We start from the raw sequence: 19054 nt of genomic DNA on the forward strand, positions 1-19054 counted from the left end.
TGGGTTTTTTGGGGAGGTTGGTGTGAAAAGAGTCTTTTGTAAGAACTATAATTTAACATGGTCGTGGTTAGCCTCCATTGTGGATAGAGAGATCATCGAGCGGCTCCAGTTTGGGGGTAAACCATGGCTCAGAAGGAAATATTTCTGGATTCTGAAGGGGTCAATAAAGTTGACATATTGTCATTGTCTTACGACAATATCACCTGGTGTCAGGAGGTTCTGAATCCAATTGTTAACATACGTTAGTCAGTGCAGATGTATTTACTGACTTAGTGTTTTAGAACGTAATGGTGTGAGTGTATGTTGTGTCTAGGCTTGGCAATATTGAATAAAGTAAAGTAACATGACCTCTTCAAGTATTTTGACAGAGACACACACACACACACACACACACAAAAGTGATCGTGGATTTGGGGTAAGTCCGCGATCACTTTTGGTTTACAGTTTAAGCACCATGTCCCGAATCAACAAGAATCTTATAATGTTGAAGGTGCACCTTGAAAGCACTTAAGTCAGACTATTGGTCCTATTTTGCCAGACAGGCTGTGCGGCCAGCATAAAACTACGGGAGCAAACCCATTTTCATGCACGAGCATGTATAGTTTTTGGAGATTTGGCAAAGCATGTTGTGCCTATTTGCGTATTCTGGCGCATGCTCCTCAACCAATGCACCTAACAATTTGGACTGCGCTCTGCATACAAAGTAATGCATCCTAATCTTTGTAGCAGGGCAGGTTCAGTTGAGCGTGTTTGTAATTTTGGCAGACCATGCTATGACGCAATAGGTGTTCCAGCCTATTGTATTGCACATGGTGGGCGCATGTCAATCTGTCAGTAAGCAGGTAACATGTTACAGCCAATCAGGATTGAGAATTACAAATATTCATCACATGCAGGTGCTGCACAAGCAGAAACTTAGCCCTCCCAAAAATAAATGTTTGGTGAAATAAAAACAACATGGGATGATGTCATTGCCGTCTGTGGACTTAATATCTACTTGTGCAGTGCCCGCATGAGACATCATACCAGTAAGTACATACCCAACACCGCCATTCACTAGGAAAGAATGAGCAGGTATGAAATAATGCCAAAATGATGACTGACAGATCAACATTGGTTATAATATGATATTACTAAGAATGATTTTAGGTTCAATGACTATGTGTAGATAGGGTGTCACCTTAGCACCCTCTATTTACCAGCTGTCATCTGGTCTGTAAATTGTGGCCAGTTTTCAAACTGAAGGAAGTGCATTGACTGTCGTTTTCTTTACAGGGTATTATATTCATTACAAGCAGAAGTATATTATGTGTATTACTAATAGTGGCATCTAAATGAGTCAATTTTTTATAATAAACCAGAATTGTAATTTCTTGCTGATACTACATGTACTATAATCAATTTCTCTCTGAAACACAGCCTTAGCAGCTACTCCATACAGTTGCTGAGAGTCTGCAAATAGCCACATGTATATGTTGCTTGAGAATCCTCTACAATGCAAAAATAATTGTCACAAACAGCTCCACTCCACTGGGAGGTGACTCTGGTCTCCTCACGTTGGTAAATGACTGGTGTCTGGGAGTGGATAATGGAAAACTATTCAAGTTCCTAGCCAGGAAATAACTTGCACAGTTTTGTGCAAAATATATTATTGTTTCCACCTGGCAATTTGTTGAGTGCACAGTCTAGTATTAGGGTTATTGGCATATGATAAGCAGGAACATAATAGATCACGCTGTGAAGTCGGCAGAGTTTGTGATGTGTGCATGTGCCACATAGACACGTTGCAGTGGATAAACTGCTCCCAAAACTTCATTCCCGGTTGTCAAGGTGACAATACTTGCCTGAAGTTTCTGAGGCGTCACCCTGTCTCATGCTTGGTCATGTGCAAACAGACTAATCTCTGTAAAACTAGAAGCAGGCTCGGTAAAATTTTCTCTAACCATTGACGAAAGCACATCACAGACATGTTCTTAAGATTTTAAGTTAAGAAAAAATGCAAAATGCAAATATCTCCTCCTCCATTCTCGTGATGTTTATGCCTGAAATAAATATGATGTATTTAGTTACTACCTCACTATAAAACCAAACTTACTTACAGTATAGTAGCAGCAGGCTATAACATTGGTTGGACTCTTCACTGAACAGTCTATTAGTAGGCTACTTGTGGCCAGTTCTGTTCGGGGAAAAAAAAGTCAGATATATAATTTGCATGCTATTAATAGCCCTTCTCTCATTTTATTTAGGAATTAAATTTAAGGAGCACGAGCACATCTTTCAGGGTAACGATTTGTATTCTATGCCACTCTGTCCCACTGTCTCTATACACGTCACCCAGCACAAGCTAACGAAAGAGAATAAGCAAGGAAGGCGGATGGCTGAAAAAGGGAGGGAGTGTATGTGAGAGCGGCAGGATGAATGTGATGCGTTGCAGCAGAAAACTGTGACAGAGCAGGCAGTTATTTAAGCAGAGACTGCTGTTGTAGCAGGAAGGGCACAGGAGCAGCGGCAGCAGCTGCAGTAGTCAATAACTTAAAAGTGTTCACACCACTGCTGACGACAATGTGGACAAGGGTTGGAGGCACACACTGGGATCAGTAATGTCTGGAATTCTGTGTTGCTGAGCTCTTCAGATTTGCCTTGTAGAATATAATTTCTCTGTTGCTTCTCCGTTGTTTTTAAGGAGTTTTCATTCCAATGGCTATGCGGCTTGAATAGAAATGAGCAGTAGTCAGACATTAGTACCAGAAAGAGAATACTCAAGAGACAGTTTGCTCATCATGAGAATGTGCTGGGGATACAAGTTGTGTTATCCAGTAGGAAGAAATCACGGGAATATGATAACACGTGACTAGCTGTTGGCCTTTGCTTTTCTTGTGTTTTGTATGAATGATTCACTTTTGGAGATTCAGACAAATACAACATATTGAGAGGAGTTCTACTTTTTGTGAAAAGGGATGTGACACTGGGATGCCACACACACTGGTGAGTCATCTAGATCTTACTTTTTTGGCCTGCTGGACTTGCCTTTTGTTATGCAATAGTTGTCTTCTAGCTTGAATGTGTTTTGATTCATAGAACTGCAACAGGGCAGATCCAAATGTTACTTGGTTACTGGTGTTTGCTGTGTCTTTGAATGTGCTACTGTCAAAAAATAGCTTCATTTACTGTGTTTGCACATTAATAAAAGTAAATAGATGCTTTTAGTTGGAGAGTAATGTTTATCTGCTACTTAATAAACCAGAAATAGACCTGCTGGAGTCCATGCAGAATATTAAAGCGCGCAAAGTACGTTTGTAAGGGATTGAAATAGGTGGATGATGAAAAATTGGCCTGGGCGATCACAGATCACCAATGTCGACTGGGCACCTTCTGCTTCTATCGTTTATGTTCATCGGAAAAGCTTTATACTTGATTCAGGTGTCCAATATACAGCTCATGATAACATCCATATTTTTCTCATTTTGAATCTCCATTGTTTAACATTCCAGTTCATTCATTCATCATCTGAACCGCTTATCTTCATAAAGGTCACATTGTGCTGGAGCCTGTCCACGCTGCCTTCGGGAAATAGGGGGTGGACACCCTGAAGTGGTTGCCAACTGCGGGGCACATATTGTAATGTTCCAGTGTTTAAGAAAATAGCATACACATAAACCTTTATTGCCCGCTCGGACTAGCTGCTTTATTGGTTGTCTGTGCATTATTCACTCTCACTCAATGTCCTACAATGAATAAGAACCCCATATCCATTAAGGCTATACTGCCACCTATTTGTGACATGTGTTAACACGCATGACGACAGACGGACAACCATTCACACCTATGGACAATTTGGAGTGGTCAGTTGGCCTACTATGCATGTTTTTGGAATGTGGGAGGAAACCGGAGCACCCACAGGAAACCCACACAGGCACGGGGAGAACATGCAAACTCCATACAGGAAGGCCAGAACCATAATCAAACCCTGCACCTCAGGTCGGGATGGCCGGCAATCGGGCTTAGTCATTGGACAGACAAAGGTCAGGACAGGTGGCAATCGGGCTTGGTCGGATGGACATGGATTTGAGTCGGCAACTGGGGATCAGACCGAAACCAGAGAACTCAGGGCACAGGAACGGACAGGTAACTCATAGGGACGATCTAACAACAGAGTGGTTGGATTGTGGTGTTCAGAAAGTGGACCAGTAAAAGGCAAGAACAGATGTGGGCGATTGACTTGATAGCCGGGGCGTGGCTGTGAACGGTGTCCATGAGGAAAAAGTGACAGGAGCATTACCAGGAGATGACTGGTGGCACGGTACGTGAAATATAGCAATGTGGACAAATGCATACCTATGTGAAGACTAAATCAAGTACAGTCAAACCTCGACCACAATCGCGCAACTGCAGCGCATCGCCGAACGCGCAACCATAGCGCGTCACCGACCGCTCAACTGCACCGCGCTAGTCGCATTATTGTGACAGAGCCGTCGCTGAAATTGAGAAAATCTTTTTAAAGTCCTGATGTACTTTCGATCATTTAAGTGGACCTCAGTGCGCAGGAAGTTTAATTTTGACCGATCGCACAACTGCAGCGCACCGCCGAAAGCGCAACCGTAGCGCGTCACCGACTGCTCAACTGCACTGCGCTGGTCGCATTATTGTGACAGAGCCGTCGCTGAAATTTAGAAAATATTTTTAAGGTTCTGATTTGGTTTCAAAATTTAAGTTCACCTTTGTGCGCAGGAAGTTTAATTTTGTACGATCGCGCAACTGCAGCTTACTGCCGAGCGCTCAAGCGTTGCACGTCACCGACCGCGCAACTGCACCGCGCTCGCATTATTGTGACAGAGCCGTCGTCGCTGAAATTTAGAAAATATTTCAAAAGTCGTGATGTACTTTCTGAAATTTAAGTGAACTTCAGTGCGCAGGGAGCTTAATTTTGTCCGATCGCGCAACTGCAGCGCATCCCTGAAGGCGCAACCGTAGCGCGCCACCGACCGCGCAACTGCACCGCGCTGGTCGCATTATTGTGACAGAGCGGTTGCTGACAAAGTTTTCATGTCAAAAGCTCTTTCTCTCGGCTTGCTGGCTTTGACCTGCCACATTGATTAACACAAATTTTTCCACATTAGACCAACTGTAATTTTCACATAAGAATAGCTTGAGCGCTTATTGTATTGTACACTTTTGCCGTACAGTTGACTAAGGCACCGGCTAAGGGTGGTTAGTATCTACTACAATCAAATTTCTTTGTCACACAGTTCTGTTGAGATAAGAGGGAGCATTGCATTTACACACAGTACACAGGGGACACATCCATCTGTTTGGATGCAGTCAATACATTCAGAGATGGAGGACAAGTTGTGTGTATATTTAAGCAACCATTCAGAACCACATCTGTGCACTTAGGAGACCTGATTATGAAAAGATAGTAATTGCTGCTGATTAAGCTATAAGAACAAACGTTTAAACATAGATAATAAGTCACGTGCCATGTTTAAGAGCTGACATACTTCAATTAGTTCAACTCTATTTGATGAGAAGTACAATGATCTCAATTTGCCACCATTGCCACCGTGTCTATTATTTGCACAAATGATATTGATTACAGCTCTTTATTTGGTATACTTTAACAAACTATGGAATAAATTATCCAATGTTGATTTTAGTTTGGTTTCCATTCTACTCTCCTGATACTTAAACAGCTCCAACCTAGTAATCCAGTGGGGAGCTGTGCATGCCAGCTTCGAACAATGGACAGCAAGCCAGGCTTTTGAAGCTAAATCCAGCACAAATCCCTCTCTAAAAACAAGTTCATAACAAGCATATGTGCTATATATTATTGAACAAGGGAAACAATAGGCACAGCATCAAAAAACAATAGTGAGGCAGGAGTGCACAAGTGGCCCTAAAAAGTAAGCCACAACTGACTATTATCGCTGCTGGTTTTATGTGAACCTGGTGCAATTGGCAACTAAATATCATGGTCTTGCTATCTTTGATTAAGTCAGATTGTATTTGTAACCATGCAAATCAAGCTTTCTAGAAAAGCCATTCATGGGAACAAAATTAGTATGATGTGATTTGCAAAGCTCTGTACAGAAATGGCGGTAACATTCATGAGTTCCCTATCCAGATCTAACTTGAGGTCCATAAACTGCGGGTTATTTTGGAATCCACCCTATATTTTCAATCCAACATCAAACATATCACTATACATCAGGCTTCTTTCACTTTTCACAAAAAGCTTTCCAGATTCCATCAATCATTCCATGACCTTCATAAATGCCCTGATAACCAATTGAATTTTGTCTGGAATGACTAGCCAGACCCTGGAAAAGCACTCTGTTCCATCCATAACTCTGCTGTCTCCTTGTAGTCTACAACTCCTCCACCAAATGTGCAAACTGGCTCATATGTATGCATATTCACTGTCTTCAGTCAAGTTCAGCAAAGTCAACCAAACCCTGCCTACTCACTTTACAAATCCTTCCATTACTTGGCCCCAGAATACATCCTGTTTGGACCTCTTCCCCCCCAACAACCCTGAGAAGTTGCATTTATCAGATTCTGCCTTATTCTCCATTCCAAACAGGCAAATTGCAGACCTTAGATGACAAAACTAGGACACCCAATCGAACCTTTGCCAGCGGCATGAAAGATAAAAGCATGCACCGCTATACAAAATCGACTTTGTTACCTGAAAGATTGTTGTCATTGTGAAAAGCAAAAGCCCTGTACTGTGTTGTTATTTTTGTCATACTTTATCACCAAACAGTAATTACACATTATACACACTATGATTTTCAAATAGCAACACCTGTTTTTGTCATGGATCTGCATGACCGGTACTCTGGACAGCTCATCTCTCCTGTCCCTCACGTCCTATCAGCAACATTTACAATGACTGCTCGCACTTGGGGCCTTTTCCACACCTGCTTCCAGCTTGTTAGCCACCCTGTATAAACCCTGCACAGCCAGCCCTCTGTGTCAGATTGTTCTGTTGCCCTACCAGTCTGTTGTCCCACGCTGCTATCCTGTATGCTATCTGTGGGGTACCCCGTTGTCTGTCCTGTTGTCTGTCCTTGCTGCTTCCTGTTATTCTGTTCTCCACTAATCCTTTCCCTTCAATAAACCCTTTGATCCAAGCTGTATTTGGTTTCCTTTTGTTCCAACTAATCTGTAGTTTCTTATTTTCACAATGTTGTGTGACATACACCCTTAAAAAATAACCAAATATAGGTCAAAGAGTTGACTGACCCAAGAAGTTGGGTCATTTTGCACAAAACAGCCCATTTTTTTGTACCAAATGTTCCAACCTATTGGGTTGTTTTTCTGTAAAACAACCCCAATTTGGGTCATATTGCACATACTGTATGTCTAAAAAATGGTGTCTGAATTGCAAAACATATCTGAAGGCACTCTGACAAGTCTTAGGTGTGAGGGATGGGTTCTGACAATTCCCACCAAATGCTAAAGTACAATAAAGTGGAACATGTGAGGATATGAGTTGATGTTGACTCTGGTGGAGGTTTCTGGCTCCCGGCACCCATATAGTTGGAAACAAAAACGAAAGGATTATTTCTAATAGTTTTATTGTGAACTGCTGTGATAACTAAGTTAATCACAGTAATTCATTTACACAAACGTACTAACAGCCATAAAAATTTCATCACTTGATGTTGATGAGTGCTCCCACTTTTAGCACAAATTCACACAGTGCCTGCAGGAATTTGTTCTGTCCAGAACAATTATGGAGATTCAGCCTTTGCCGCGGTCTTTCAACTTAATATACTTCAACAGCATTAGACGTTTCAAACAATGGACAAAGTGTTAATTTTAAACGCAAACCAAATGAGACAGTTAGAATCACAACAGTCTCAGGTCCTGTTCTCTGCTTATGCAAACAACCATGAAAAAGGTCTCTTCCCTTGACATCTTTTGTGCTTGCTGCCATTTGGAGTAGTCGTTTAGGCCCATAGTCTCCTATGTGAGTGAGAGAGAAAAGGTGCCCAGCTGTGCGCTTTTCTGCTAACAAGGATTCTCCCGTCTACTTAAGTCTATCATTTGAATGCCACACCTTCATTCCAGATATGTGCTCTGGGTGGAGGAATCCCCAAATGTGGCTGTCTCCTGTCACATCAGACTTTCGGCATATTCTCCCACTGTCTTTAGAACTTTTCTTATTATGCGCTTCTGAGACTGTATTACGTCAAGCACCCTGGTTGGAAGAACTATCTAAATGCACCTTTAAAGTATATGCCACAAGTACTGTTAAAATTGAAAGAGACATCTAGAAAGCTATCAAATGTATTTAAACTGCCACTGTCACAAAGTTGTTTTTTATTTCACGATAATCTTATGTGGTATGCTTATATTGGCATACACCTATACTACTATACTTGTCATGTTGGCAATCCATGAACTTGCTAGTACCATATTTTCTGGACTATAAGGCACACCAGACTATAAGGCCCACCTTCAATGAATGGTCCATTTTAAAACTTTGTCCTTATATAAGGCACACCAGACTATAAGGCGTACCATTAATGTATCATGTCAGATATTTAATCCAAATAAAATCATTCTCCATTTCATCCTTTTTATTTCAACTTCAGACGCAACAAATTACTTGATAATCACAAAATAATGATCATAATCTTTTTGATTCATGATTCATAGTCTTCAGCGGGCCACTTATGATTGATTTCATGACACAATGCCTTCTTTATGTAAACAATCTGGGGAATCTGAGCTGCACTCTCCTGTCTCTGGGGTTAAAAAGGCTATGCAAGGATAATATCTGCTCAGAGGTCCTTAAGGCTCTGGGTCTTGTAAGGTAAAATAGTCACGGCTCCTCTGCATTGGGAGAAGCCAAATGATATGGCTTGGGTATCTGATGAAGATGGCTCGTTTTTTGGATCCATAAATATGTTCGTGATTTTCAGATGTGTTTTTATCGTTCTGTGTGTATTTATTATTTGTAAATATTAAATTCTGTGCGTGAATTGTCGAATATGTGATGGTGGATCAGCATTTATTTTTGACGCATTTAGCGTTTTCAAGTGACCACCCCCCCACACACACACACACACTTCACTCAGATTCTCATGTGTAGAAAGGCAATCTGTCTTCCATCCGCCGAGAGGCAGTGTTGCTGTCTCCATTAAACAGGAGCGAGCCAACTTCTGTTTCTCTGTTTAAAGTTGGCGATTGAAAAATGGAAAACGAGCCAAATGAATGACATTGACTTGACTTGAAAAGATCACTCACTTTTTGATTTAGTGCTTATTTTCTATTAATTTTCAGTTTATTAATTATAATACATCTTTTTGGGGGGGTTGGTTGAATCACAAGGCATGCGGCCCTCAGTGTTGTGACTGTAAGTCTGTGAGTTGGCTGTATGTATACTTTGTTGGCAGGCTGTGGGAGTTAGACAGAGTTTAACATTTCCTCTTCCTCCTCTTCAAATCCCTCTGTCAAACGCAAGAGTATGCAAGAGTATGAAGAATAGGAACCCAAATGTATTGGGCTTCTGTGTAGGTGGGAATAAATAGATGGAAAATTGCAAAATGTGCCACAGGATATTTTCTGTCACCTGTGGAGGAAAATGTGATGTTAAGTAAAATGCCTAGGGAAACTTAACAGAAAAAAATAAAACAAAATTTTAGAAGGCTTGAGCTTTAATATGCCTCACATACTATACAGAACTTAAAAAGGAAATTGTGATTTTGGCTATTAGATGTTCTGCTTGGGTCAATGTATCTCTTTTGTTATTGTGGTATTCATGAAACTCGTGATAGCACTGTTTTAGAAAAATATCCTATTTTCATAAACTTGGTATATGTACACGTTTAGATATATATTGAGGCATTCCATTCATTCTTATGAATGATTTATTCTGTTAGTACCAAATATGTCAACAGAGAAAAGCAAAGACTGAATGTGCACTTGTTTTCTCAGTGTCTATTTGTTGCTCAACTTTCTGGTGTGTGTGTATATATATATATATCTATATATATATATATATATATATATTGTATGTATATATATATAGATATCTATATCTCTATATATATATATATAGCCGGTTCAAATCCTGCTCTCTTGTGTCCTTGGACAAGACACACATCTTGCCTCCAGTGCCATTCACACTGGTGTGAATGTTTGGTGGTGGTCGGATGCGCTTTAAGCGTACTCTGGAAGTCACCCCTCCATCAGCTGTAGCTACATACTTCGCTTACCACTACCAGAGGGTGAGTGCATGAATAATCATCCATCTATTCAAAGCATCTTTGCATGTCCAGATAAATCCTATATAAATCTGCATTATTATTATTATTATTATTATTATTATTATTATTATTGAGTGCCCACTTCACAGATCTGTGATTTCCCTATAGCCAACTTCATATCATTCACCTGTGGAGATCTTGCAGTTCTTTATAAATAAATATACTATATGCAGTTTAGCCTCCCACCAGACAAGAGCAAATACGTACGTCATACCGCAAATGTATTTGTATGGGTGTAAACGCATATGTTTCTCTCACATTCATCACTTCCATCACACAATCCCAAAATGATTAATTAAAAACCATTTTAATGCAGTAAAATGTTAAAAGGCCGATTGAAAGGGCAGTTAAGCCTGCATTTTATTTACAGCAGCTTTCAAAAGTACTTTGATCCTTAGTGAAGAGCAGGGAAAACATTTTCTTTCAACAGATTGACATGAACATCAGACTAGTGGAGAATGAAGCAGCAATATGCAGCCAGCCGAAATGTCAGCAACAGGCAGCAGCAGAATATTCTCATATATCAGTACTGATCCCACTGGACATTGTAATAGGACTGTGACATTTAAAAGAAAAATGACGAAAAGCAATGCCAAAGAATATCAAGCACAAAAGATGGACTAGCAATCATGTTCAGCCACTCTCACTCATTTGCAATGCAAAACATAGCTATTTAATGACACAAATTATTTCCATCAAAGATTTCAAAGTGCTGCATCTTTTTGTTTGGTTTGTGTTTTTCCCCATGGGCCGTAGATTTTTTTTGTCTTTTTGTCAACACAAAAGCATTGCCAAGGGAGTGTAATATTCATTTGACAGTGATGAATTGCTTCCATAAAATTATGAATAGCTGTTCACTCCACAGGACAGTGGTCGGCTTACATCCAGACAGTATATGAGCTTTAATCATGCAGCTTTAGGGTGTATTCAGAGCTGACTTTTTGGTCCGCTTTCAACAGACCAGGACTGGATTGTAACGCTGGTCTGGATCTTTTGTGCAGATGTGAATACACGCAAACGAATCCTGGTGTGGATTAAAGAAACAGACCAAGACCCACTTTTTCAAGTGGTCTCAATTCGCTTCCAAACGAACACTGTTGCAGTTCTCTTCAGATGAGAATACAAACAGCGTAGATCCGAACCAACAGCACAAGAACACAGTGCGTAGGACTTGCACGTTTTCCTCCATTTGTGGGTCTCTGCTCTGTGTGCTGCCCTGGTCATTGCTGTCCAATGGGAGCACAAATCGTCGCAAGCGTGCAAGGAACTGCACCAAACAAGTAGACTAAATGGCTTTTCTGGTCTGAATATGGGTTTAAAGTACTTTGGTATGAGTCAGACCTAATTGGAGATAATTAATTAACAATAATGAAACAAAGTATTCCCTAAATGATGTTAATTATATTTGGCAAGGCCCAAACGTTTTATTTTCTGAGCCAAAGTTTTGATCCAATAAATATAGAATATATATATTTTTTTACATTTGTTTCAGAGGATTTGCTTGACTACTGGCTTTATGTGTGGCAAATTGAGAGGAAAATATTGAAAAACATTTCTGTTTATCAGTCAGCCGAGTTTGCCACAATACAAGGTTTTCTATACTGTACTTGGGCATGCCCTCCCCCTGATTGCGCTCTCCCCAGTTGTTCCTTTTTGACAGAGAGGTTGACAGATAGAGCACAAAGATGCACAATCATTGCATGGTCGGGACTAGGATAGAGTGCACCCATTATTCTAAAGCAAAGCTGTCTGGCAGGGAAAGGCTTGCGTGCCACATGGTGCCGTGATAGATGGGACCATTAATCAATGTGCGACGAAGCCTGGAGATTGATGTACAGAAATTCAAATGCTCAAGCAGCATTTGTAAGATTAAGGCTAGGTGGACAAGGTTGGGAGGGGGCTACCTTACTGTTGTGGGAAAACAGGTGTAGTGCGGAGGCCCAGAGGTGAGGTGGAATGAGTGTATATTGGAAATGGTTTGCCCTGTCACTGTGTTGCTTTTAATGTTCTTTTCCCACAAGGCTCTCATGTTTCATATCGAATCAGATGTCCTACATTTGTCATTGTCTCAATGACTTTTTCCTCCAGGGTGTTTTGGGCTCTGCAGGTGCTTTTCCATTTCTTATGGTTCCAGTATAGACTGGTAATAACTTTAGTCTAGATATTTTTGTTCATTTTGATTTAAGAAGGTAATGCTGGAATAATTAACATAAAACATCCATAAAACCCCAACCCATCCATCCATCCATCCATCCATCCATCCATCCATCCATCCATCCATCCATCGTTCAAAACATATTACTGATGACAAATTACATTGTTTATTTGTTATGAATCGTAAGTTTAAATACTAAACCTCAAAAGGCACTCATGGGATTTACCTTAATTTTAAACTGTGGTAATGGATATGCAAATAACATCAAATTCAGTGTCACAGTGGAGCACTGGTTTGCACGTTCGGCACACTGTGCATTAGTTGTGGGTTCGAATCCGGGCCCCAGCCTTTCTATGTGGAGTTTTTATGTTCAGATCATCTAGATTGCCCATTGGTATCAGTGTGAGAATGAATGATTGACTAGCTACCATTCCTGCTGGTACATTACATTTTCACCAAAATCAACTGGGATAGGCACCAGCTCACCCATGACCGAGTGGAAAATAGATGCATGGTGTTCAACTTAAGCTGAGCTGCTTGTCAGTCTGTAAATACCTTCTACCGGCTACCTGACACTGCAATCCCGCTATGAAGGATTACTCTGAATGCTGCACTTATTGTAATCATTTCTTCTCCACACCTACCCTCCAGTGATGCACACTCAAATGTAAGACATTACAGCCCACAAGCTGTCAGTATTGATTTTTATTTATTTAGTTGACACTAACCGCATCCCTTCTTAACACTATTATAATCATCTTTAAAATATGTCAAACAATTTCAATACGTGAGTGACCCCAATAGAGATTGAGGCAAGAAAAAAAGGTTATGTTCAAATTCTCTTGAGGTTGTTGCAACTTTTTTCTACATGACTGAACAAGTGTTTCTCTTGTCTGTTCCTTCCCCAAGTTCACCAAGTTGACTGGCAATTGAAATACAAATTGACAAACCTTTTTTGAGAAGTGAGTGGTGTTTATCTAATGCAAAATGAAAGACGGTCATGTCCAAGCACGAAGCGGTCATCTTGCTTTGATAAAATGTATTATATCAACAACCCACTGAAAAAGCCCTGCTTTATCAATTTTATATTGTTTCCATGACAAGAAAGACCTTCAGCAGCAGCAAATCTAAACCCACCCAGAGAAGCGCATTGTTTCTGAATATTTCTCCCCCAGGGAAGGCTTAACTTGAGAGAGTGAGAGAGTGATAGAGAGAGAGAGAGACAGAGACAGAGAGGAAAAGGTTGCGAGTCAAAACAGCCAGCACATCTGATTAATATTGCTCCAGGGAAAAGTGCTACTATAGAGGTGCCAACATTCATCTCACACAAAACAAGCGGGATATAGAATCGAGAAGCTACCATCTCACCTGTATCGTTGTAGTTACTATTTGTACAGGCTTTTTGGTAAAATTAAGATTCAATTCTCCCAACAACAGTGCAAGAAAAGACAATATGTTTTAGAAAAGTAGAATAAACAGAATTTGATATAAAATGTATCAAAACAAGTGTCGCTCTTGTTTCAAAACAAACATCAATGCTAAATGTGAGGTTTGTAACAGGGGTCTTATAGTAAGAATAAATACTATAAAGAGAAATTTGACATTAAAAATAAAATCTAAGGAATTTGGAGAATACTAGCTGACAGGGTATTAGTTGAGTCTTCTGGTTTTGGTGTTTGAATGTAAAATCCTCATGCTGCACATTTTTTTTCACAATAAAAAGACTACTTTTCAAACATTTGTGTTTTCAGAGTCAAAGGTTTCTTTTTCCTTGTTTCTTTCTTTCTTTCTTTCTTTCTTTCTTTCTTTCTTTCTTTCTTTCTTTCTTTCTTTCTTTCTTTCTTTCTTTCTTTCTTTGTTTTCCCCAGAATGTATGAGTACCTTAGTTTACTTTGCCAGGCATTATGGGCCATGTTCTTCTCTGTGCACAAGTTAAAAAAGTTCCACAGTTGCACCCAGCAATCTCCCATGCACTTCAATCAATCTTTTCAAGACAGATACGCACCCTGGGTGGAACCACCTAAAATGTGGGCGTTCCCTAAAAAATCTGGCCCTGTGCCCCTGGCGATGGCATTCTCACAGTAACTTAGGCACTAGTCTTCCTCATTCGAGAGAGAGGTGCATGGTTTTGAGCAGGTATCTCAAATTGATTAGAATCTAGACATTTAAAGTTGTCAATGTATCTTCTCTGAGTATTGTTGGTCAGCTATTTTAGCTTTCTATGCTTTGCTTCTGAATGTTGTTCTGTTCTGTTTGTAAATGCTTTTAGGTATTGTGTCTTTACTTGTGCGAACCTCATTGAGTTGCCTTGTGTTTGAAATGTGCTATATCAATCTAGTTGCCTTGCCTTGTCTTGAAATGGCGGTCCACTGTCGTGTTCGGACCAAGGTCAATTGCTGTTAAACACAGATAAAGTACCAGTGCCCATCGTCGTGTACCATCTTTTTCTCTCACATCAACCTCTGTCACACACAGTGTACACAGGTATTTTTTTTTTATATGCTGGTATTTATTTTATATTTATTTTACACCCGACTGGTTGTTTGTCTCTGTATGTACCCTGCGACTGCCCAGCGACCAGTTCATGGTATAATCTGCCTCTCGCCCAATGTCAGCTGGGATAGGCTCCAGCACCCTTTGGCCCCGTATAGGGTAGGCAGTGTTGAAAATAATAACAGAATGATTTGCCTTGGGTAGGACTAGTGATATGGTGAATGTCATACCAAATTACATTTTGCTCACAGATTAATACTCTCGCAGAGTATATACTTAGACCAGTTTTTGCTTCATCCTTCTCAGATGAAAATAAACAATGTAATGTTATTATGAAAAACTGCTGACCGAGTGAAAAGGAAACAAAATAAGACCTTGGGGACTGAAAACTCTAAGACTTACTTACACTCTCCCTAGCCCCATTTCTCTTTCAGTTAAACACAAGCCAAAGGGAGATGGTACTAAAAGTTGCTTCTGTTGAATGCACTCTGCCTTTATTGCTTCCTGTAATTTATTCACTGTTCTTTTTCTTTTTTTTTTTTTTCTGTCTAAGAATTGAACGTTATAAACATGGGACAAACAGCAGCTGAGTCATGGAATTGTAGGTAACAAAGGTTTCTAAAGTCACTCTGACTTACCTCTGAGTACATATGTAAGAAACTGAATAGATAAAATAAATTTTTGATACAAACTGAATTCAATAGAAGTTGTATTGTACTCTATTGTAATCCATTTATTAAGATTCATTATCTCTCTAGAATCGATATGATGACACAACACACTGACTTCAAGCCTAATGTAGAAAACAAAAGTCGAGTAAAAAAAAAACCATATATAGATTTTTTTTTTTTTCTCAACTATATGTATATCAACTATATATATATATATATATATATATATATATATATATATATATATATATATATAGAGAGAGATAGATAGATAGATATAATTAACATAAAAATTCTTGTGAATATTCTCACTCTATGTTGCTGAAGATGGTGGTGGGTAGATGGAGGTTGAGAGTTGATGAAGCAGGCGCTGGGCACTTGTCTGGTTTGAATGAAGGAGGGATGAGAGGTGTATGGATGTCGTATAAGACAACTGTACGGCAGGACTAAGTAGCTGCAAAAGACGTGTTAAAATATAATCTAGTATTGACCCGTCTTCTCTGAACAAAGGATGCTAACAATCTTCTATCTAGTCTATTAAGCCTGTCCATAAGTAAGAACACCCACGTTTTTGGAGCAAGTTACCATGGAGACAGATGCCCTGTTATGACTTGTCACACTCATTCTGGCCTGCTGTTAGACATTGTTATTTGTTTTGTTTAGCCTGTGCTCATCAAGCAAACCTTCTTTCTTCACCATCTTGATGAACCACATTACTATCTACACATTTGAATTTTGCTTTATAAGGCTTGTGTATATTTTTTGCAGGTATAATGTTATTAGGTATGACATTCACCGCATCACTAGTCCTGCTTAAAGTCAAATCATTCATTTATTCTTTTTTCATTCATGGTTGTTTGTATTTAAAAAATATATATCACACAAAAAATTCCAAGTTTCATTGCATGCCATTTGTACTCAAGCATCTTATCATTGGTTGTGTTCACTTTCATTTGTGAACCAGGGTGTACAGTAGGTCTCTCCCGTTGACATTTTTGTTCTTAATGGTGCTACTGTGTCAAGGGGGCTTTACAGAGAGCCACATTAAAATTGTTTATGAGATCATCAATAGCATCAACATTAGAAGAAAACTATCCAAGAACTGTGGGTATTATTTTAGACAGCATAGTATTAGTGCAAGCATGAATATAACAGCTGCTACAGAGTTGTTGTGCTTGGATCAATGGCAGTGGGCCAAGACCTCACATTTTGAGAAGGAGTGGCCAAACATAACAGTGGAATACCATTACCATAAAATTGGAGGCTGTGATGTGATTGTTGGTCCCATGATTAGGGGTTGTTTGAAGTATGTATTACATCCATGAAGCCAAAAGTATATATGTATTTTTTGTCTGAAATACAGTGGAAGGCTCAGGTGTTGAGTTCATACCAACATTAAAATCCTTCATGGTTAACTGGAGTATTACTAGATGTGTATGGCTTACCAGATCAGCAACACATTGGAAGAACTACTCTAAAAAGCCAATGGGGGCCATGGTGGCACTACATCACTGCAGGGTAAATTGGCACACGTATTTTAACTTTATTTCTAGCAATTGAACTTTGACTTGACTTTGTCGGCATCTGAACCGGGGTCTGCCATTTGACATAGTAGTAGATAATGTAAATAACCTCACCTTGTTGGGTTGGTGACGTGCTGCCCAAAAAGTCCTGAAATGAGACCTGTTGGAAGAAAGTTGCGATCAACAGCCCATCGTTGAATCCGATCACTTAGAATACAGTTGGATTTGACAGCCATCAAGGACTTTTCCAATGCTCGTCATTCTTAAAGATAGTGGGGACATGCCACTATGTACTCGTGTCTACATCAAAAACATACATGCAGAACAACATTATGGTCCTTGTAAATCCCATTTTAAGATAAGTTGCCATGGTCTCCAAATACGTCTCACCTTGCGAGTTAAGCTCGACAGCAACTCTGAAGCAAGCCAAAATCCTAATTAAAAAGGTATGGCTTGAGTGATAAAAACTGTTCATGAGGTCTCCACTCCTCTAGAGTAAATTTCCAAGCAATCTCCAAGAGAAAGCTAGCTAAATTAGTTAAGACCCGGGCCATGTGAGAAGAGAGCAGAGTCATAAAAACATGAACAAGTGGATTCAAAACAGCTTCCTTATGACAATGGCCTTCATAATTGCAAACATGGAGGCTTTTTAGGGAATGGTAAAATACCATAGAATACCTCTTCATTAATCATCATTTAAATTGCATTAACCTGTTTTACCGACCTATAATTGTATATTTGAAAATCTTAAATCTAGCTTTGTTCATTGATAAAACACACCTTAGCGCAATCTACCATACATGTAACGGCAACCACTATGGCCATGCAAATGGTAACACTAAGTCAAGGGAGGAAAACACACTTTATAACCTTCCTGGCTGGACACTACTTACTATCTGAACGTATATTCACACAACTGAGAGTAAAGCAGGTGTCAGTTTGCAGTAAAAAATATTAAGTTGTGGGTATGCGGCCAACACAAGTACCCTTGCAGAGTTACTGTGGTCATTGGATTTTAAAAGTGTATATTGATAGGTTTATGACGCATTTTAATCATTTCAACAATGCTCTGGCTAAGACACCATTTGATGCTCCCTGACCCGGAATGAGAAAAAGGAAGTTAATTTATTATTTTCCAATATTTTCACTCTTGTAATCATGTGTTGACTACTTTAATGAATGCAAAACGTTGACCTCCACTCTTTAATTACTTGCCAATCAATAGGCAAAACTCACATGGCTGATTGGAGCAATGTACTAAATGGCATTTAGCTACCGTATGTGACTTAATTGATTGCAACTGTCGCACAATTTTGCAAGAGATTCAATAAACAATCACATAAGCATAGGTTTTAATCTTTACGTTGTGACCCCTTTTGCCTGATTAATGCCTTCATCATGATTTGCTGACAAACCAGGTTACATTTAATCATTTGCTACACGGACCATTTCACAATTTATTTGGCTAAAACTTGTATTCACCATTTTTTAATTCCGCTTCATTGAAGGTTTGATGCAATTTACATGGTGAGTTATGTTTTTTTCATGCCAACAATAATACGACATGTATTTACGACATCTTGCTGCACGGTACAGCTATATCTTTGGGTTTATGTGTGTCATGAAAACCTTGGTTGTGACCATTTATGTTAGTTAGCGTGATGTCACAATTCATCTGACCATGAAAAGTGTTGGAGCATCTCCTTAACCTAGCATAAAGATTGTTACACTTGAACCTGACACAGGGGCACATAGGTGATTTTGACAGCGATAGTGCACTGGCTGGGTTGGAATTGAGGCTGCAGAGAATGAGATGCCACCAGCAGATTTACACGCCTCCACTGGCTCACCGCACATCATTAAAACCAGAGGCCGCATGGAGTGGCTTCATCTCTGTCCCAGCCCACACAGGCTACACTGGGCCCCACACAC

General features: G+C 39.7%; 1 protein-coding gene across 4 annotated transcripts in view; it reads left to right on the plus strand.

Annotated features, from left to right (window-relative positions):
* Positions 1-925: 925 nt before the first annotated feature.
* LOC147055954 (leucine-rich repeat-containing protein 4C-like) overlaps positions 926-19054 on the plus strand; it is a 79512-nt gene continuing 61383 nt past the window's right edge. For 3 of the 4 annotated variants that reach the window (XR_015066519.1, XR_015066521.1, XM_085915158.1), the window contains exon 1: positions 926-1028. The gene's annotated coding sequence lies outside the window, so the exon portion shown is untranslated. The remainder of the gene's footprint in view (positions 1029-19054) is intronic. The other variant, XM_085915159.1, reaches the window with a different exon arrangement.

The sequence above is a fragment of the Syngnathus leptorhynchus genome, chromosome 6 (assembly GCF_054491065.1).
Source record: "Syngnathus leptorhynchus isolate UIUO chromosome 6, UIUO_Slep, whole genome shotgun sequence".
NCBI classification, from domain to species: domain Eukaryota; kingdom Metazoa; phylum Chordata; class Actinopteri; order Syngnathiformes; family Syngnathidae; genus Syngnathus; species Syngnathus leptorhynchus.